Source organism: Salmo trutta, chromosome 12 (genome assembly GCF_901001165.1).
Source record: "Salmo trutta chromosome 12, fSalTru1.1, whole genome shotgun sequence".
In the NCBI taxonomy this organism is placed as follows: domain Eukaryota; kingdom Metazoa; phylum Chordata; class Actinopteri; order Salmoniformes; family Salmonidae; genus Salmo; species Salmo trutta.
Genome location: NC_042968.1, coordinates 49,130,543 through 49,152,612, shown reverse-complemented (window position 1 = coordinate 49,152,612; position 22,070 = coordinate 49,130,543). Strand labels below are relative to the sequence as shown.

Here is a 22,070-nt window from a genome sequence, read left to right as displayed (position 1 = left end):
TAGTGTATTGCATTTAGTTTCACGGTAAATAAATTATGTGGAACTACGAATACGCTGCATTTTGTTTCAATCTTTTGAATAGCCGTGACAGAATCACCCACCAAAAAAGGACCAAGCAGTGTGGTAAGGAGCAGCTGGAGGAATAGACTTGGGAGGAGATTTTGGATGGGAAAGGACCCTGCTGGCAGGCTGGGGAGTATCGTCGCCTGAGGGAGGAAATCGAAGCAGCAAAAAGGGAGCGATGATACTACGAGGCGCTATATGCACCGAGGGGCAAGGCTAAGATGCAGCCCCCCAAAATTGAGGTGTGTGTCACCTATCTGGCGCCACCTAGGCCAGTTCCACGCATCAGACCTCCAGTGCGCATGCCCAGTCTGGAGTGTCCTGTTCCTGCTCCTCGCACTCGCCCTGAGGTGCGTGTTACTAGTCTGGCGCCACCTAGGCCAGTCCCACGCATAAGACCTCCAGTGCGCATGCCCAGTCCGGAGTGTCCTGTACCTGCTCCTCGCACTCGCCCTGAGGTGGGGGTTACCAGTCTGGCGCCACCCATGCCAGTACCACGCATTAGGATTCCAGTGCACATTCCCATTCCAGAGCTTCCGACGACAGTTCTCCATCAAGAGCTTCCAGCGACAGTTCCCCGTCCAGAGCTTCCGGCGACAGTTCCCCATCCAGAGCTTCCGGTGATAGTTCCCCGTCCAGAGCTTCCGGCGACAATTCCCCGTCCAGAGCTTCCGGCGACAATTCCCCGTCCAGAGCTTCCGGCGACAGCTCCCAGTCCAGAGCTTCCGGCGACGTTTTTCAGTCCGGAACCTACTGAAACGGCCTACGGTCCGGAACCTACTGAAACGGCCTACGGTCCGGAACCTACTGAAACGCCCTACGGTCCGGAACCTACTCAGACGGCCTACGGTCCGGAACCTACTGAGACGGCCTACGGTCCGGAACCTACTGAGACGGTCTACAGTCCGGAACCTACTGAGACGGCCTACAGTCCGGAACCTACTGAGACGGACTACAGTCCGGATCCTATTGAGACGGCCTACAGTCCGGAACCTACTGAGACAGCCTACAGTCCGGAACCTATTGAGACGGATCTCAGCCCGGAGCCTCCAGCGATGCTCTCCAGTCCGGAGCCTCCAGCGACGCCTCCCAGTCCGGAGCCTCCAGCAACGCGTCCCAGTCCAGAGCCTCCAGCGACGCGTCCCAGTCCGGAGCCTCCAGCAACGTTCCTTCAGCTGCGGTCTGCAGCCCAGAGCCTTCAGAGGCGGTCTGCAACCTAGAGTCCTCAGCGGCGGTCTGCAGCCCAGAACCTCCAGCGGCGGTCTGCAGCCCAGAACCTCCAGCGGTGGTCTGCAGCCCAGAACCTCCAGTGGTGGTCTGCAGCACAGAGCTTCTGGTAATGATTTACAGTCCGATTCCTCTGATAAGGATCCACAGGCCGGTGTTACAGAAGCGGAGGGATCTGCGGGCCCTGAGCCGGAGCCACCTCCGTTGCTGGAGGATCGGAAGGAGAGGAAGGTTCTGGGTGTAACACTAGAGCCGCCATAGACTTTTGTCACCCACCCTACCCTCCCTTTGGGTTTTGTTGTTGGGGGGGTTGTTGTTTGGGGGGGGGTTATTGTTGTTTTATGTAGGTGCGGTCAAAGTCCGCACCTTTGGGGGTGGGGTACTGTCACGTCCTGACCATAGTAAGTTGTTATTTTCTATGGTAGAGTAGGTCAGGGCGTGACAGGGGGTGTTTGTCTATGTTTTGTATTTCTATGTTCAGTTTCTAGTTTTGTATTTCTATGTTGGTTTTTGTTTGGCATGACATCCAATTAGAGGCAGCCGGTTGTCATTGTCTCTAATTGGAGGTCATATTTAAAGTTGATGTTTGTCCCACCTGTTTTTGTGGGTGATTAATTTTTGAGTAGTGTGTTTTCTCTCTGCGTCACGATTTGTTGTTTTTGTGTATTCAAGTATTTAGTGTATTGCATTTAGTTTCACGGTAAATAAATTATGCGGAACTACGAACACGCTGCATTTTGGTCCGATCCTTTAAACAGCCGTGACACGGTGGACCTAATGTCCTGTACACAGCTCAACGTGACAATCTGAGAGTAACCTCGGTGGACCTAATCTCCTTATTGCCAGCCTGGACTGCAGCCTGACGGACGGTCGGTCAGGAGATCTAGGATTATCCTTCACCTCCTGGCATGGGCTGCATCCCAAATGGCCCCCTTGTCCACATTTGACCAGAGCCCATATAGATGCCGAATCTGGCCTGGGCAAGGAGATAGGATCTAACATGGGCTGGGAGATAGGGTCTGTCCTGGGCTGGGAGATAGGATCTGGCCTGGGCTGGGAGATAGGATCTAACCTGGGCTGGGAGATAGGATCTGGCCTGGGCTGGGAGATAGGATCTAACCTGGGCTGGGAGATAGGATCTTGCCTGGGCTGGGAGGTAGGATCTTGCCTGGGCTGGGAGGTAGGATCTTGCCTGGGCTGGGAGATAGGATCTGGCCTGGGTTGGGAGATAGGATCTGGCCTGGGTTGGGAGATAGGATCTGGCCTGGGTTGGGAGATAGGATCTGGCCTGGGCTGGGCGATAGGATCTGGCCTGGGCTGGGCGATAGGATCTGGCCTGGGCTGGGAGATAGGATCTGGCCTGGGCTGGGAGATAGGATCTGGCCTGGGCCTTGGGAGGAGAAGGAAGGACATGGAATATTAACTGCCAACTTGGTGAAAGGTGTTGTCTGCCTGGTGTTACCCTGTGTGTTTAATGTTTCAACTCGAGGGGGAGAGAGAAACGTACTGCCGACCTTAGTGCTCGTATTTCTCTGTGTTGTGGAAAGCCTCTGTATTTCTCTGCTGCTCCTCTTATATCTTGTCACTGCAGCGTAACTGAACAGCATCCTAAAGAGTTATAGCCCTGTTTTATCACTATGGTAAACAACGTCTCTTCTATAGTGGGTTTTATCAGGACTTTCTCAGCTCCGGTGTCAATACCCCTAAAAGATGAGATAATGTTTGAATTATGGAAAGTGCACTAAGTACATTTATCTACAATCCAATGTACATTTATCTGGACTGTAACAAAAAAAACGCAATGCCATTTACAGTAAACTATTGTGTAGACTAGATTATTGTGAAAAAACATGTCAGACAAGTTCAAAAGTTAAACATTTATAATGTATGTGCATTTGTGCTTTTAGTGCGGGCTTTTTTTTTTGGGACGTAAAAACCAAGCAATTGTTGTGGCCAAGATGTCTCGATGGAAAACTTTGAGCGACGAAACAGAACTGCCTTGTGAATCAGCACAATGTTTCTGGTCTTGTTATTGGGAAGTGGTTGGAAGTTCCTCTTTCGTGTGTCCGTCACACAGAGGAGAGGACAAACAAGACTAGCAGTCTTGTGATGAATTGGTAGAGAGCACGAAGGTGGGACTAGACATCCTGCCAGTATGTTACTGCTGCAGCACGGGGTTAGAGACCAGACATCCTGTCAGTATGTTACTGCTGCAACACGGGGTTAGAGACTAGACATCCTGTCAGTATGTTACTGCTGCAACACGGGGTTAGAGACAAGACATCCTGTTGGTATGTTACTGCTGCAACATGGGGTTAGAGACTAGACATCCTGTCAGTATGTTACTGCTGCAACACGGGGTTAGAGACTAGACATCCTGTCAGTATGTTACTGCTGCAGCACGGGGTTAGAGACTAGACATCCTGTCAGTATGTTACTGCTGCAGCACGGGGTTAGAGACCAGACATCCTGTCAGTATGTTACTGCTGCAACACGGGGTTAGAGACTAGACATCCTGTCAGTATGTTACTGCTGCAGCACGGGGTTAGAGACTAGACATCCTGTCAGTATGTTACTGCTGCAGCACGGGGTTAGAGACTAGACATCCTGTCAGTATGTTACTGCTGCAGCACGGGGTTAGAGACTAGACATCCTGTCAGTATGTTACTGCTGCAGCACGGGGTTAGAGACCAGACATCCTGTCAGTATGTTACTACTGCAGCACGGGGTTAGAGACCAGACATCCTGTCAGTATCTTACTGCTGCAGCACGGGGTTAGAGACTAGACATCCTGTCAGTATGTTACTGCTGCAGCACGGGGTTAGAGACCAGACATCCTGTCAGTATGTTACTGCTGCAGCACAGGGTTAGAGACCAGACATCCTGTCAATATCTTACTGCTGCAGCACGGGGTTAGAGACTAGACATCCTGTCAGTATGTTACTGCTGCAGCACGGGGTTAGAGACTAGACATCCTGTCAGTATGTTACTGCTGCAACATGGGGTTAGAGACTAGACATCCTGTCAGTATGTTACTGCTGCAACACGGGGTTAGAGACTAGACATCCTGTCAGTATGTTACTGCTGCAGCACGGGGTTAGAGACTAGACACCCTGTCAGTATGTTACTGCTGCAGCAATGGGGTTAGAGACTAGACATCCTGTCAGTATGTTACTGCTGCAGCACGGGGTTAGAGACCAGACATCCTGTCAGTATGTTACTGCTGCAGCACGGGGTTAGAGACCAGAAATCCTGTCAGTATGTTACTGCTGCAGCACGTGGTTAGAGACTAGACATCCTGTCAGTATGTTACTGCTGCAGCACGTGGTTAGAGACTAGACATCCTGTCAGTATGTTACTGCTGCAGCACGGGGTTACAGACGAGACATCCTGTCAGTATGTTACTGCTGCAGCACGGGGATAGAGACTAGACATCCTGTCAGTATGTTACTGCTGCAGCACGGGGTTAGAGACTAGACATCCTGTCAGTATGTTACTGCTGCAGCACGGGGATAGAGACTAGACATCCTGTCAGTATGTTACTGCTGCAGCACGGGGTTAGAGACTAGACATCCTGTCAGTATGTTACTGCTGCAGCACGGGGTTAGAGACTAGACATCCTGTCATTATGTTACTGCTGCAGCACGGGGTTAGAGACTTGACATCCTGTCAGTATGTTACTGCTGCAGCACGGGGTTAGAGACTAGACATCCTGTCAGTATGTTACTGCTGCAGCACGGGGTTAGAGACCAGACATCCTGTCAGTATGTTACTGCTGCAGCACGGGGTTAGAGACTAGACATCCTGTCAGTATGTTACTGCTGCAGCACGGGGTTAGAGACTAGACATCCTGTCAGTATGTTACTGCTGCAGCACGGGGATAGAGACTAGACATCCTGTCAGTATGTTACTGTTGCAGCACGGGGTTAGAGACTAGACATCCTGTCAGTATGTTACTGCTGCAGCACGGGGTTAGAGACTAGACATCCTGTCAGTATGTTACTGCTGCAGCACGGGGTTAGAGACTAGACATCCTGTCAGTATGTTACTGCTGCAGCACGGGGTTAGAGACTAGACATCCTGTCAGTATGTTACTGCTGCAGCACGGGGTTAGAGACTTGACATCCTGTCAGTATGTTACTGCTGCAGCACGGGGTTAGAGACTAGACATCCTGTCAGTATGTTACTGCTGCAGCACGGGGTTAGAGACTAGACATCCTGTCAGTATGTTACTGCTGCAGCACCGGGTTAGAGACCAGACATCCTGTCAGTATGTTACTGCTGCAGCACGGGGTTAGAGACTAGACATCCTGTCAGTATGTTACTGCTGAAGCACGGGGTTAGAGACCAGACATCCTGTCAGTATGTTACTGCTGCAGCACGGGGTTAGAGACTAGACATCCTGTCAGTATGTTACTGCTGCAGCACGGGGTTAGAGACTAGACATCCTGTCAGTATGTTACTGCTGCAGCACGGGGTTAGAGACTAGACATCCTGTCAGTATGTTACTGCTGCAGCACGGGGTTAGAGACTAGACATCCTGTCAGTATGTTACTACTGCAGCACCGGGTTAGAGACCAGACATCCTGTCAGTATCTTACTGCTGCAGCACGGGGTTAGAGACTAGACATCCTGTCAGTATGTTACTGCTGCAGCACGGGGTTAGAGACTAGACATCCTGTCAGTATGTTACTGCTGCAGCACGGGGTTAGAGACTAGACATCCTGTCAGTATGTTACTGCTGCAGCACGGGGTTCAGCTGTTAAACGAACGCTTTGTGATTTTGGCCAAGAGGCCCTTTATCTAGCATGCTAGTAGATACCCATGGACTTCCAGTCATTACGCTAATGCTAGTTAGCGTTGACTGGCAAAATTACCTCTAACTTCCTTTGTACTGGACACGGAGACATCAAAAAGGGTATCCACAAGTAAATCTGACTCTGAGGAAGTAGATAAAGTGCCTCGCTGCCAAAAATCCAGAAGTGTCCATTTAAACAAAAGTGGACAAAGCAGAACTGGACAAAGCAAAACCAGTCTGGGAAAAAAAAAAGCCTCTTAGGGCTCTGGTAAAACATAGTGCACTTTAAAGGGAATAGGGTACCATTTGGGACGTAGGCCGGAACACAGAACAGGCTGCCAGGATAACAGGTCTTCTGACTGACTGACTGACTGACTGACTGACTGACTGATTAACTGACTGACTGATTAACTGACTGATTGAGTATCCGGCTGGCTGGTCGACTGGCCGGCTGGTCTTTAGTTGGTCTGGAGGTCTGCATCGTCTCAGGGACCATATGCCTGCAAGTCATTCCTTCGTAGCTCTGTTTTCTGTGCTCCATTTCCCAGACCCAGCCTGAACCCAGCCTCAACCCCATTCTCAACCCCAGTCTCAACCCCAACCTCAACCCCAGCCTCAGACCCAGCCTGAACCCCAGCCTCAACCCCAATCTCAACCCCAGACTCATCCCCAACCTCAACCCCAGCCCGTCTCAACCCCAGCCTCAGCCCCAGCCTCAACCCCAGCCTCAACCCCAGCCTCAATCCCAGGCTCAACCCCAGCCTCAACCCCAGTCTCAACCCCAGCCTCAGCCCCAGCCTGAACCCCAGCCTCAGCCCCAGCCTCAACCCCAGCCTGAACCCCAGCCTCAGCCCCAGCCTGAACCCCAGTCCCAGCCCCATTCTCAGACCCAGCCTCAACCCCAAACTCAACCCCAGCCTCAGCCTCAACCCCAGGCTCAACCCCAGCCTCAACCCCAGCCTCAACCCTAGCCTCAGCCCCAGCCTCAGCCCCAGCCTCAAACCCAGCCCCAGCCTCAACCCCAGCCTCAACCCCAGCCTCAACCCCAGCCTCAACCCCAGCCTCATCCCCAGCCTCAGCACCAGCCTCAGCACCAGCCTCAGCACCAGGCTCAGCCTCAGCCCCAGCTTCAACCCCAGACTCAGCATCAGCCTCAGCCTCAGCCCCAGCCCCAGCCTCAGCCCCAGGCTCAAACCCAGCCTCAACCCCAATCTCAACCTCAGCCCCAGCCTCAGCCCCAGTCTCAGCCAAATTCTCAAACCCAGCCCCAGCCTCAACCCCAGGCTCAAACCCAGCCTCAACCCCATTCTCAACCCCAGCCTCATCCCTAGCCTCAGCACCAGCCTCAGCACCAGCCTCAGCACCAGCCTCACCCCAGCCTCAGCCTCAGCCCCAGACTCAACCCCAGCCTCAGCCTCAGCCCCAGCCTCAACCCCAGCCTCAGCCCTAGCCTGAGCCCCAGCCTCAACCCCAGCCCCAGCCTCAGCTCCAGCGACAACCCCAGCCCCAGCCTCAACCCCAGGCTCAGCATCAGCCTCAGCCTCAGCTTCAGCCCCAGCCCCAGCCTCAGCCCCAGCCTGAACCCCAGCCTCAGCCCCAGCCTCAACCCCAGCCTGAACACCGGCCTCAGCCCCAGTCTCAACCCCAGCCTCAGCCCCAGCCTGAGCCCCAGGCTCAACCCCAGCCCCAGCCTCAGCCCCAGCCTCAACCCCAGCCCCAGACTCAACCCCAGCCTCAGCATCAGACTCAGACTCAGCCCCAGCCCCAGCCTCAGCCCCAGCCTGAACCCCAGCCTCAGCCCCAGCCTCAACCCCAGCCTGAACACCGGCCTCAGCCCCAGCCTGAACCCCAGCCCCAGCCCCAGTCTTAGCCACAGCCCCAGCCCCAGCCTCAACCCCAGCCTCAGCCCCAGCCTCAGCCCCAGCCTCAGCCTCAGCTTCAGCCCCAGCCCCAGCCTCAGCCCCAGCCTGAACCCCAGCCTCAGCCCCAGCCTCAACCCCAGCCTGAACACCGGCCTCAGCCCCAGCCTGAACCCCAGCCCCAGCCCCAGTCTTAGCCACAGCCCCAGCCCCAGCCTCAACCCCAGCCTCAGCCCCAGCCTCAGCCCCAGCCTCAGCCTCAGCTTCAGCCCCAGCCCCAGCCTCAGCCCCAGCCTGAACCCCAGCCTCAGCCCCAGCCTCAACCCCAGCCTGAACACCGGCCTCAGCCCCAGCCTGAACCCCAGCCTCAGCCCCAGCCTCAACCCCAGCCTGAACGCCGGCCTCAGCCCCAGCCTGAACCCCAGCCCCAGCCCCAGTCTTAGCCACAGCCCCAGCCCCAGCCTCAACCCCAGACTCAGCCCCAGCCTCAGCCCCAGCCTCAGCCTCAGCCTCAGGCTCAGCCTCAGCCTCAGCCCCAGCCCCAGCCTCATCTCCAGCAGCAGCTCTACCAGCTGGCTAGCCTGGCTAGTTTAAAGGCCGTGACTGGTACTGCAGGCTGGTACTATAGTAGAGCGGCAGCTGGCTAGCCTGGCTGGTTTAAAGACCTAGACTGGTACTGCAGGCTGGTACTATAGTAGAGCAGCAGCTGGCTATCCTGGCTAGTTTAAAGGCCTAGACTGGTACTGCAGGCTGGTACTATAGTAGAGCAGCAGCTGGCTAGCCTGTCTGGTTTAAAGACCGTGACTGGTACTGCAGGCTGGTACTATAGTAGAGCAGCAGCTGGCTAGCCTGGCTGGTTTAAAGACCTAGACTGGTACTGCAGGCTGGTACTATAGTAGAGCAGCAGCTGGCTAGCCTGGCTGGTTTAAAGGCCGTGACTGGTACTGCAGGCTGGTACTATAGTAGAGCAGCAGCTGGCTAGCCTGGCTGGTTTAAAGACCGTGACTGGTACTGCAGGCTGGTACAATAGTAGAGCAGCAGCTGGCTAGCCTGGCTGGTTTAAAGGCCGTGACTGGTACTGCAGGCTGGTACTATAGTAGAGCAGCAGCTGGCTAGCCTGGTTGGTTTAAAGACTGTGACTGGTACTGCAGGCTGGTACTATAGTAGAGCAGCAGCTGGCTAGCCTGGCTGGTTTAAAGACCGTGACTGGTACTGCAGGCTGGTACTATAGTAGAGCAGCAGCTGGCTAGCCTGGCTGGTTTAAAGACCTAGACTGCCCTCGCTAGAAGCCTGTGTTTCAGACATAAGGAAGTGGATGGCTGCAAACTTTCTACTTTTAAACTCGGACAAAACAGAGATGGTTGTTCTAGGTCCCAAGAAACAAAGAGATCTTCTGTTCAATCTGACAATTAATCTGGATGGTTGTACAGTCGTTTCAAATAAAACTGTGAAGGACCTCGGCGTTACTCTGGACCCTGATCTCTCTTTTGAAGAACATATCAAGACTGTTTAAGGACAGCTTTTTTCCATCTACGTAACATTGCAAAAATCGGAAACTTTCTGTCCAAAAATGACGCAGGAAAATTAATCCATGCTTTTGTTACTTCTAGGCTGGACTACTGCAATGCTCTACTTTCCGGTTACCCGGATAAAGCACTAAACAAACTTCAGTTAGTGCTAAATACGGCTGCTAGAATCCTGACTAGAACCAAAAAATTTTATCATAATACTCCAGTGCTAGCCTCCCTACACTGGCTTCCTGTTAAGGCAAGGGCTGATTTCAAGGTTTTACTGCTAACCTACAAAGCATTACATGGGCTTGCTCCTACCTATCTTTCCGATTTGGTCCTGCCGTACATACCTACACGTACGCTACGGTCATAAGACGCAGGCCTCCTAATTGTCCCTAGAATTTCTAAGCAAACGGCTGGAGGTAGGGCTTTCTCCTATAGAGCTCCATTTTTATGTAATGGTCTGCCTACCCATGTGAGAGACGCAGACTCAGTCTCAACCTTTAAGTCTTTACTGAAGACTTATCTCTTCAGTAGGTCCTATGATTAAGTATTGTCTGGCCCAGGAGTGTGAAGGTGAACGGAAAGGCTGGAGCAACGAACCGCCCTTGCTGTCTCTGCCTTGCCGGTTCCCCTCTTTCCACTGGGATTCTCTGCCTCTAACCCTATTACAGGGGCTGAGTCACTGACTTACTGGTGTTCTTCCATACCGTCCATGGGAGGGGTGCGTCACATGAGTGGGTTGAGTCACTGACGTGGTCTTCCTGTCTGGGTTGGCGCCCCCCCTTGGGTTGTGCCATGGCGGAGATTTTTGTGGGCTATACTCGGCCTTGTCTTCGGACGGTAAGTTGGTGGTTGTAGACATCCCTCTAGTGGTGTGGGGGCTGTGCTTTGGCAAAGTGGGTGGGGTTATATCCTGCCTGTTTGGCCCTGTCCGTGGGTATCATCGGATGGGGCCACAGTGTCTTCTGATCCCTCCTGTCTCAGCCTCCAGTATTTATGCTGCAGTAGTTTATGTGTCGGGGGGCTAGGGTCAGTCTGCTACATCTGGAGTATTCTCTTGTCTTATCCGGTGTCCTGTGTGAATTTAAATATGCTCTCTCTAATTCTCTCTTTCTTTCTCTCTTTCTTTCTTTCTTTCTTTCTTTCTTTCTTTCTTTCTCTCGGAGGACCTGAGCCCTAGGACCATGCCTCGGGACTACCTGGCATGATGACTCCTTGCTGTCCCCAGTCCACCTGGCCATGCTGCTGCTCCAGTTTCAACTGTTCTGCCTGCGGCTATTGAACCCTGACCTGTTCACCGGACGTGCTTGTTGCACCCTCAACAACTACTATGATTATTATTATTTGACCATGCTGGTCATTTATTAACATTTTAACATCTTGACCATGTTCTGTTATAATATCCACCCGGCACAGCCAGAAGAGGACTGGCCACCCCTCATAGCCTGGTTCCTCTCTAGGTTTCTTCCTAGGTTTTTGGCCTTTCTAGGGAGTTTTTCCTAGGGAGTTTTTCCTAGCCACCGTGCTTCTTTCACATGCATTGCTTGCTGTTTGGGGTTTTAGGCTGGGTTTCTGTACAGCACTTTGAGATTTCAGCTGATATACGAAGGGCTATATAAATAAATTTGATTTGATTTGGTACTGCAGGCTGGTACTATAGTAGAGCAGCTGGCTAGCCTGGCTGGTTTAAAGACCGTGACTGGTACTGCAGGCTGGTACTATAGTAGAACGGCAGCTGGCTAGCCTGGCTAGTTTAAAGGCCTAGACTGGTACAGCAGGCTGGTACTATAGTTGAGCAGTAGCTGGCTAGCCTGGCTAGTTTAAAGACCTAGACTGGTACTGCAGGCTGGTACTATAGTAGAACGGCAGCTGGCTAGCCTGGCTGGTTTAAAGATCTAGACTGGTACTGCAAGCTGGTACTATAGTAGAGCAGCAGCTGGCTAGCCTGGCTGGTTTAAAGGCCGTGACTGGTACTGCAGGCTGGTACTATAGTAGAGGAGCAGCTGGCTAGCCTGGCTAGCCTGTCTAGTTTAAAGACCTAGACTGGTACTGCAGGCTGGTACTATAGTAGAGCAGCAGCTGGCTAGCCTGGCTGGTTTAAAGACCTAGACTGGTACTGCAGGCTGGTACTATAGTAGAGCAGCAGCTGGCTAGCCTTGCTGGTTTAAAGGCCGTGACTGGTACTGCAGGCTGGTACTATAGTAGAGCAGCAGCTGGCTAGCCTGGCTGGTTTAAAGACCTAGACTGGTACTGCAGGCTGGTACTATAGTAGAGCAGCAGCTGGCTAGCCTGGCTGGTTTAAAGACCTAGACTGGTACTGCAGGCTGGTACTATAGTAGAGCAGCAGCTGGCTAGCCTGGCTGGTTTAAAGGCCGTGACTGGTACTGCAGGCTGGTACAATAGTAGAGCAGCAGCTGGCTAGCCTGGCTGGTTTAAAGACCGTGACTGGTACTGCAGGCTGGTACTATAGTAGAGCAGCAGCTGGCTAGCCTTGCTGGTTTAAAGACCTAGACTGGTACTGCAGGCTGGTACTATAGTAGAGCAGCAGCTGGCTAGCCTGGCTGGTTTAAAGGCCGTGACTGGTACTGCAGGCTGGTACTATAGTAGAAGCGCAAAGGGCACTAGTATGAACATTTTTTTACACCCACATTCATTCTTAAAGTTCAATGTGGGGTTGGACTCGTGATAGAGTCAGAAGGGAGGGAGTCATTTTACATTTACATTTAAGTCATTTAGCAGACGCTCTTATCACTAAGACACCTGGAGCAGAGTCACTAAGACCCCTGGAGTAGAGTCACTCAGACCCCTGGAGTAGAGTCACTAAGACCCCTGGAGCAGAGTCACTAAGACCCTTGGAGTAGAATCACTAAGACCCCTGGAGCATAGTCACCAAGACCACTGGAGCAGAGTCACTAAGACCCCTGGAGTAGAGTCACTAAGACCCCTGGAGTAGAGTCACTAAGACCCCTGGAGCAGTCACTAAGACCCCTGGAGCAGAGTCACTAAGACCCCTGGAGCAGTCACTAAGACCCTTTGAGTAGAATCACTAAGACCCCTGGAGCAGAGTCACTAAGACCCTTTGAGTAGAATCACTAAGACCCCTGGAGCAGAGTCACTAAGACCACTGGAGCAGAGTCACTAAGACCCCTGGAGTAGAGTCACTAAGACCCCTGGAGCAGTCACTAAGACCCCTGGAGCAGAGTCACTAAGACCCCTGGAGCAGTCACTAAGACCCCTGGAGTAGAGTCACTAAGACCCCTGGAGTAGTCACTAAGACCCCTGGAGCAGAGTCACTAAGACCCCTGGAGCAGAGTCACTAAGACCCCTGGAGTAGAGTCACTAAGACCCCTGGAGCAGAGTCACTAAGACCCCTGGAGCAGAGTCACTAAGACCCCTGGAGCAGAGTCACTAAGACCCCTGGAGTAGAGTCACTAAGACCCCTGGAGTAGAGTCACTAAGACCCCTGGAGTAGAGTCACTAAGACCCCTGGAGTAGTCACTAAGACCCCTGGAGTAGAGTCACTAAGACCCCTGGAGTAGAGTCACTAAGACCCCTGGAGTAGAGTCACTAAGACCCCTGGAGCAGAGTCACTAAGACCCCTGGAGCAGAGTCACTAAGACCCCTGGAACACTGTGAATAAAGTGTTGTAGTTATGTACTGTGTATAAAGGATTGTAGTTATGCACTGTGTGTAAAGGGTTGTAGTTATGTACTGTGTTTAAAGGGTTGTAGTTATGTACTGTGTATAAAGGGTTGTAGTTATGTACTGTTTATAAAGGATTGTAGTTATGTACTGTTTATAAAGGATTGTAGTTATGTACTGTGTATAAAGGGTTGTAGTTATGTACTGTTTATAAAGGATTGTAGTTATGTACTGTGTATAAAGGGTTGTAGTTATGTACTGTGTTTAAAGGATTGTAGTTATGTACTGTGTTTAAAGGGTTGTAGTTATGTACTGTTTATAAAGGATTGTAGTTATGTACTGTGTATAAAGGGTGTTAGCTATGTACTGTGTATTTAGGGATCATAGTGGGTGTTGTCCTTCCCCTGTAGAGAGGGACGTGTATCGGAGAGAGAACTGCGTTGTCATGGCAGTCGTTAGTTAGTCACGCCAACGTCAGGACCATGACACCCTTTCTGATGACTTTTACTGCTATAAAGAAAACATTTACTTCCTGTGCCACGTGGACATGGGTGTTGTTATGTACTAGAGGGGAGGAAACCCTCCCAGGGCACGCCAGTCTTCACGTGGTCAGACGATCTCCTGACTGACAGAGACAACGGTCTGGCTTTTATGATACAAACCACAGCTTTATTTACAATGATTCACACCAGGAGAACCAGGAGTTCACAGTGTTACTCTGAAACCCTGGATCAAATCATACAGTATCTTCAATGTCTTTTTTTATATACTGTAACTAGGCAAGTCAGTTAATAAGAACAAATTCGTATTTTCAATGACGGCTTAGGAACAGTGGGTTAACTGAAAGACAGGTATTTTACCTCGTCAGCTCGGGGATTCGATATTGCAACCTTTCGGTTACTAGTCCAACGCTCTAACCACTAGGCTTCCTGCAGCCCCTCCACTCTAACCAAATCAAATCAAATGTATTTATATAGCCCTTCTTACATCAGCTGATATCTCAAAGTGCTGTTACAGAAACCCAGCCTTAAACCCCCAAACAGCAAGCAATGCAGGTGTAGAAGCACGGTGGCTAGGAAAAACTCCCTAGAAAGGCCAAAACCTAGGAAGAAACCTAGAGAGGAACCAGGCTATGAGGGGTGGCCAGTCCTCTTCTGGCTGTGCCGGGTGTCGATTATAACAGCACATGGCCAAGATGTTCAAATGTTCATAAATGACCAGCAGGGTCAGATAAAAATAATCACAGTGGTTGTCGAGGGTGCAACAGGTCAGCACCTCAGGAGTAAATGTCAGTTGGCTTTTTCATAGCCGATCATTGAGAGTATCTCTACCGCTCCTGCTTTCTCTAGAGAGTAATCCTTCAGGTTGTGCTAAAGGTTCTTCAGCTGGGGTATCATCTCATAACACAAAGGCTTCACCTGTTCAGGTGGCCGGTTGGTGAGGACCACAGCCTGGGGGAAGAACTTGTTCAGATGGCCGGTTGGTGAGGACCACAGCCCGGGGGAAGAACTTGTTAAGATGGCCGGTTGGTGAGGACCACAGCCCGGGGGAAGAACCTGTTCAGATGGCCGGTTGGTGAGGACCACAGCCCGGGGGAAGAACCTGTTCAGATGGCCGGTTGGTGAGGGCCACAGCCCGTGGGAAGAACCTGTTCAGATGGCCGGTTGGTGAGGACCACAGTCCGGGGGAAGAACCTGTTCAGATGGCCGGAGGTTTTGGTCATGAGTGACCTGAACTACGGCGGTTCTCTCACTTTTTCTCTCCGTCTCACTTTACCAGCCCCTCTCTCTCTCCATCTATCTCTCCCTCTCCAACCCTCTCTCTCCCTCTCTCTCTCTCTCTCTCTCTCTCGCTCTCTCTCCATCTTCCCCCCTCTCCTTCTCCAACCCTCTCTCTCTCTCTCTCCATCTATCCCCCCTCTCCAACTCTCTCTCTCTCTCTCTCTCTCTCTCTCTCTCTCCATCTATCCCCCCTCTCTCTCTCTCTCTCTCTCTCTCTCTCTCATCTTCCCCCCTCTCCCTCTCCAACCATCTCTCTCTCTCTCTCTCTCTCTCTCTCTCTCCATCTATCCCCCCCTCTCTCTCTGTCTCTCTCTCTCTCTCCCTCTCCAACCCTCTCTCTCTCTCTCTCTCTCTCTCTCTCTCTCTCTCTCCATCTCCACAGTCTGTCTCTGTACAATAGACCTCCGTCTTTATGGAGCTGCCGTCCTCCCTGTCCTCTTGAACCAGAGCGTGGATAGATCCCTTCACCACAATGAGTCCTGAGTCCCCTAAATAGAGAGGTTGGATAGATCCCCTCACCACGATGAGTCCTGAGTCCCCTAAATAGAGAGATTGGATAGATCCCCTCACCACGATGAGTCCTGAGTCACCTAAATAGAGAGATTGGATAGATCCCCTCACCACGATGAGTCCTGAGTCCCCTAAATAGAGAGATTGGATAGATCCCCTCACCACGATGAGTCCTGAGTCCCCTAAATAGAGAGGTTGGATAGATCCCCTCACCACGATGAGTCCTGAGTCCCCTAAATAGAGAGGTTGGATAGATCCCCTCACCACGATGAGTCCTGAGTCACCTAAATAGAGAGGTTGGATAGATCCCCTCACCACGATGAGTCCTGAGTCACCTAAATAGAGAGGTTGGATAGATCCCCTCACCACGATGAGTCCTGAGTCCCCTAAATAGAGAGGTTGGATAGATCCCCTCACCACGATGAGTCCTGTCCCCTAAATAGAGAGCTTAGATAGATCCCCTCACCATGATGAGTCCTGAGTCACCTAAATAGAGAGATTGGATAGATCCCCTCACCACGATGAGTCCTGAGTCCCCTAAATAGAGAGGTTGGATAGATCCCCTCACCACGATGAGTCCTGAGTCACCTAAATAGAGAGATTGGATAGATCCCCTCACCACGATGAGTCCTGAGTCCCCTAAATAGAGAGGTTCGATAGATCCCCTCACCACGATGAGTCCTGAGTCACCTAAATAGAGAGGTTGGATAGATCCCCTCACCACAATGGTTTCTGTTTTACTAGCCTGGCCCAGGGCCTGGTTTCTGTTCTACTAGCCTGGCCCAGGGCCTGGTGTCTGTTTTACTAGCCTGGCCCAGGGCCTGGCTTCTGTTTTACTTGCCTGGCCCAGGGCCTGGTTTCTAAACAGTGTTGTAGAGGTAGACTGTTTTACTAGCCTGGCCCAGGGCCTGGTGTCTGTTTTACTAGCCTGGCCCAGGGCCTGGTTTCTGTTTTACTAGCCTGGCCCAGGGCCTGGTTTCTATACAGTGTTGTTCAGGTAGACTGTTTTACTAGCCTGGCCCGGGGCCTGGTGTCTGTTTTACAAGCCTGGCCCAGGGCCTGGTTTCTGTTCTACTAGCCTGGCCCAGGGCCTGGTGTCTGTTTGAAAAGCCTGGCCCAGGGCCTGGTGTCTGTTTTACTAGCCTGGCCCAGGGTCTGGTTTCTGTTTTACTAGCCTGGCCCAGGGCCTGGATTCTATACAGTGTTGTTCAGGTAGACTGTTTTACTAGCCTGGCCCAGGGCCTGGTTTCTGTTTTACTAGCCTGGCCCAGGGCCTGGCTTCTGTTTTACTAGCCTGGCCCAGGGCCTGGTGTCTGTTTTACTAGCCTGGCCCAGGGCCTGGTTTCTAAACAGTGTTGTAGAGGTAGACTGTTTTACTAGCCTGGCCCAGGGCCTGGTTTCCATTTTACAAGCCTGGCCCAGGGCCTGGTATCTGTTTTACTAGTCTGTTATTGAGAAATGCTATAGATGGACGGAAAGTAGTATAAAAACCACAACAACAAAATATAAATATATGTGTGTGTATACTGTATATATATTCAATCCCTTTCAGACAACTTCCTGGACAAAACATTGAATTGTAATAGTGAAAGTGTAAATATGGCTGTAGAAAGCCTAAACAGTATATCTGACCTTTCAGCTTCCCTATCAAATCTAAAAACAACAATGACACACGGTTTGTGGAAGAATGCCCCCCCCCCCAAAAAAACCAAGGAAAGACTTGAGAAACCTATCCTAGCCAAAAAACACAGAGACCTAGAAGACGTGAGCCTACGTCTTCACTATGGCGAATCACTAAAAAAACAATACAGAAATACACTACGGAAAAAGAAAGGAACCACACGTCAAAAATCAGCTCAATGTCATTGATGAATTGATATAATTTAAGAGTTTAAGTTTAGCCAATTGGAATTTGTCGTCTGTATATATTTATCATTTAATTCAGGATACCATCAACACCACAGGCCTTTTTGGTTTGGAAGGTTTGTATTTTTCCAGTAGCTCATTCAATGTAATTGGAGAATCCAGTGTGTTCTGGCTGTCTTTAATACCTGATTCTAAGATTTGTAATTGATCATGTATATGTTTTTGCTATTTGTTCTTTGTTTAAAAAGCCAAAAAAGATTGTAAAGTGGTTTTATCCATCTCCATTTTGGATAGATAACTCTTCATGTTGTTGTTTGTTTGTTTGTTTGTTTGTTTGTTTGTTTGTTTGTTTAGTGTTTCCCAGAAGTGGTTAAACATCATCCTTAGCTCTCACATCTTCCCCAATATTTGGAACCAAGGACTGATCACCCCAATTCACAAAAGTGGAGCCAAATTTGACCCCAATAACTACCATGGGATATGCGTCTACAAAAACCTTGGGAGAACAGCAGAGACGTACATCAGTGAAATGTACTAAGAAAATGTAAACATTTTACCAAATTACCGTACAACCTAATTGACCCTAATTGACAAACAAACAAACCAAAACAAAGGCATGATCTTCTCATGCTTTGTTGATTTCAAAAAAGCCTTCGACTCAATTTGGCTCGAGGGTCTTCTATACAAATTGATAGAAAGTGGTGTTGGGGGGGGAAAAACATTCAACATTATAAAATCCATGTACACAAACAACAAGTGCGCGCTTAAAATTTGCAAAAAACACACACATTTCTTTCCACAGGGCCGTGGGGTGAGACAGGGATGTAACTTGAGCCCCACCCTCTTCAACATATATATCAATGAAATGACGAGGGCACTAGAACAGTCTGCAGCACCCGGTCTCACCCTACTAGAATCTGAAGTCAAATGTCTACTGTTTCATGACGATCTGGTGCTTCTGTCCCCAACCAAGGAGGGCCTACATTAGCACCTAGATCTTCTGCACAGATTCTGTCAGACCTGGGCCCTGTCAGAACTGGGCCCTGCCAGACCTGGGCCCTGTCAGACCTGGGCCCTTGACAGTACATCTCAGTGAGACCAAAATAATGGGGTTCCAAAAAAGGTCTAGTCGCCACGGGAACCACAAATTCAAATTCCATCTAGACACCGTTGCCCTGGAGCACACAAAAAACTATACATACCTTGTCCTAAACATCAGCGCCACAGGTAACTTCCACAAAGCTGTGAATGATCTGAGAGACAAGGCAAGAAGAGCCTTCTACGCCATCAAAAGGAACATAAAATTTGACATCCCAATTAGGATCTGGCTAAAAATACTTGAATCAGTTATAGAACCCATTGCCTTTTATGGATGTGAGGTCTGGGGTCCGTTCACCAAACAAATAATTCACAAAATGGGACAAACACCAAATTGAGACTCCGCATGCATAATTCTGCAAAAATATCCTCCGTGTACAACGTAAAACACCAAATAATGCAGAGCAGAATTAGGACGATACCCGCTAATTATCAAAATCCAGAAAAGAGACGTTAAATTCTACAACCACTTAACTAGGCAAGCCAGTTAAGAACAACATATTATTTACATGAACTGCCTAGGAACAGTGGGTTAACTGCCTTGTTCAGGGTCAGAACAACAGATTTTACCTTGTCGGCTTGGGGATTTGATCTTGCAACCTTTCAATTACTGGCCCAACACTCTAACCACTAGGCTACCTGCCGTCCCTCCCCTCTAACAACTAGGCTACCTGCTGTCCCTCCCATCTAACCACTAGGCTACCTGCTGTCCCTCCCATCTAACCACTAGGCTACCTGCCATCCATCCACTCTAACCACTAGCCTACCTGCCGTCACCCCATTCTAACCACTAGGCTACCTGCCGTCCCTCCACTCTAACCACTAGGCTACCTGCCGTTCCTCCACTCTAACCACTAGTCTACCTGCCGCCCCTCCACTCTAACCACGAGGCTACCTGCCGCCCCTCCATTCTAACCACTAGGCTACCTGCCACCCCTCCACTCTAACCACTAGGCTACCTGCCGCCCCTCCACTCTAACCACTAGGCTACCTGCCGTCCCCCACTCTAACCACTAGGCTACCTGCCGTCCATCCACTCTAACCACTAGGCTACCTGCCACCCCTCCACTCTAACCACTAGGCTACATGCCTCCCCTCCATTCTAACCACTAGGCTACCTGCCGCCCCTCCACTCCACTCTAACCACTAGGCTACCTGCCATCCCTCCACTCTAACCACTAGGCTACCTGCCGCCCCTCCACTCTAACCACTAGGGTACCTGCCGCCCCTCCACTCTAACCACTAGGCTACCTGCCGCCCCTCCACTCTAACCACTGGGCTACCTGCCGCCCCTCCACTCTAACCACTAGGCTACCTGCCGTCCCTCCACTCTAACCACTAGGCTACCTACCGTCCCTCCACTCTAACCACTAGTCTACCTGCCACCCCTCCACTCTAACCACTAGGCTACATGACTCCCCTCCATTCTAACCACTAGGCTACCTGCCGCCCCTCCACTCCACTCTAACCACTAAGCTACCTGCCGTCACCCCACTCTAACCACTAGGCTACCTGCCGCCCCTCCACTCTAACCACTAGGGTACCTGCCGCCCCTCCACTCTAACCACTAGGCTACCTGCCTCCCCTCCACTCTAACCACTAGGCTACGTGCCGCCACTCCACTCTAACCACTAGGCTACCTGCCGTCCCTCCACTCTAACTACTAGGCTACCTGCCGCCCCTCCACTCTAACCACTAGGGTACCTGCCGCCCCTCCACTCTAACCACTAGGCTACCTGCGGACCCTCCACTCTAACCACTGGGCTACCTGCCGTCCATCCACTCTAACCACTAGGCTACCTGCCGTCCCTCCACTCTAACCACAAGGCTACCTGCCGCCCCTCCATTCTAACCACTAGGCTACCTGCCGCCCCTCCACTCTAACCACTAGGCTACCTGCCGCCCCTCCACTCCACTCTAACCACTAGGCTCCCTGCCGCCGCTCCACTCTAACCACTAGGCTACCTGCCGCCCCTCCACTCCACTCTAACCACTAGGCTACCTGCCGCCCCTCCACTCTAACCACTAGGCTACCTGCCGCCCCTCCACTCTAACCACTAGGCTACCTGCCTCCTCTCCACTCTAACCACTAGGCTACATGCCGCCACTCCACTCTAACCAATAGGCTACCTGCCGTCCCTCCACTCTAACTACTAGGCTACCTGCCGCCCCTCCACTCTAACCACTAGGGTACCTGCTGCCCCTCCACTCTAACCACTAGGCTACCTGCCGCCCCACCACTCTAACCACTGGGCTACCTGCCGCACCTCCACTCTAATCACTAGGCTACCTGCCGTCCGTCCACTCTAACCACTAGGCTACCTTCCTCCTCTCCACTCTAACCACTAGTCTACCTGCCTCCCCTCCACTCTAACCACTAGGCTACATGCCTCCCCTCCATTCTAACCACTAGGCTACCTGCCGCCCCTCCACTCCACTCTAACCACTAGGCTACCTGCCATCCCTCCACTCTAACCACTAGGCTACCTGCCGCCCATCCACTCTAACCACTAGGGTACCTGCCGCCCTTCCACTCTAACCACTAGGCTACCTGCCGCCCCTCCACTCTAACCACTGGGCTACCTGCCGCCCCTCCACTCTAACCACAGGGCTACCTGCCGTCCCTCCACTCTAACCACTAGGCTACCTGCCGTCCCTCCACTCTAACCACTAGTCTACCTGCCTCCCCTCCCTCCACTCTAGCCACTAGGCTACTTGCCTCCCCTACACTCTAACCACTAGGCTACCTGCCGTCCCTCCACTCTAACCACTAGGCTACCTGCCGTCCCGCCACTCTAACCCCTAGGCTACCTGCCTCCCCTACACTCTAACCACTAGGCTACCTGCCTCCCCTCCACTCTAACCACTAGGCTACCTGCCGTCCCTCCACTCTAACCACTAGGCTACGTGCCGTCCTTCCACTCTAACCACTAGGCTCCCTGCCGCCCCTCCACTCTAACCACCATGCTACCTGCCACCCCTCCACTCCACTCTAACCACTAGGCTCCCTGCCGCCGCTCCACTCTAACCACTAGGCTACCTGCCACCCCTCCACTCTAACCACTAGGCTACCTGCCGCCCCTCCACTCTAACCACTAGGCTACCTGCCGCCCCTCCACTCTAACCACTAGGCTACCTGCCGCCCCTCCACTCTAACCACTAGGCTACCTGCCGCCCCTCCACTCTAACCACTAGGCTACCTGCCGCCCCTCCACTCTAACCACTAGGCTACCTGCCGCCCCTCCACTCTAACCACTAGGCTTCCTGCCGCCCCTCCACTCTAACCACTGGGCTACCTGCCGCCCCTCTACTCTAACCACTAGGCTACCTGCCGCCCCTCCACTCTAACCACTAGGCTACCTGCCGCCCCTCTACTCTAACCACTAGGCTACCTGCCGCCCCTCCACTCTAACTACTAGGCTACCTGCCGTCCCTCCACTCTAACCACTAGGCTACGTGCCGTCCTTCCACTCTAACCACTAGGCTACCTGCCGCCCCTCCACTCTAACCACTAGGCTACCTGCTGCCCCTCCACTCCACTCTAACCACTAGGCTACCTGCTGCCCCTCCACTCTAACCACTAGGCTACCTGCCGCCCCCTCCAGCCTCTAACCACTAGGCTACCTGCCTCCCCTCCACATCTAACCACTAAGGCTACCTGCCGTCCCTCCACTCTAACCACTAGCTACCTGCCGCCCCTCCACTCTAACCA

The 22,070-nt window shown here is 51.8% G+C and overlaps 1 pseudogene; it reads left to right on the top strand.

Moving 5' to 3' along the window:
- The first annotated feature begins 2,290 nt into the window (after window positions 1-2,290).
- Window positions 2,291-8,453, top strand: LOC115202563 (vegetative cell wall protein gp1-like; annotated as a pseudogene).
- The last annotated feature ends 13,617 nt before the right edge of the window (window positions 8,454-22,070 follow it).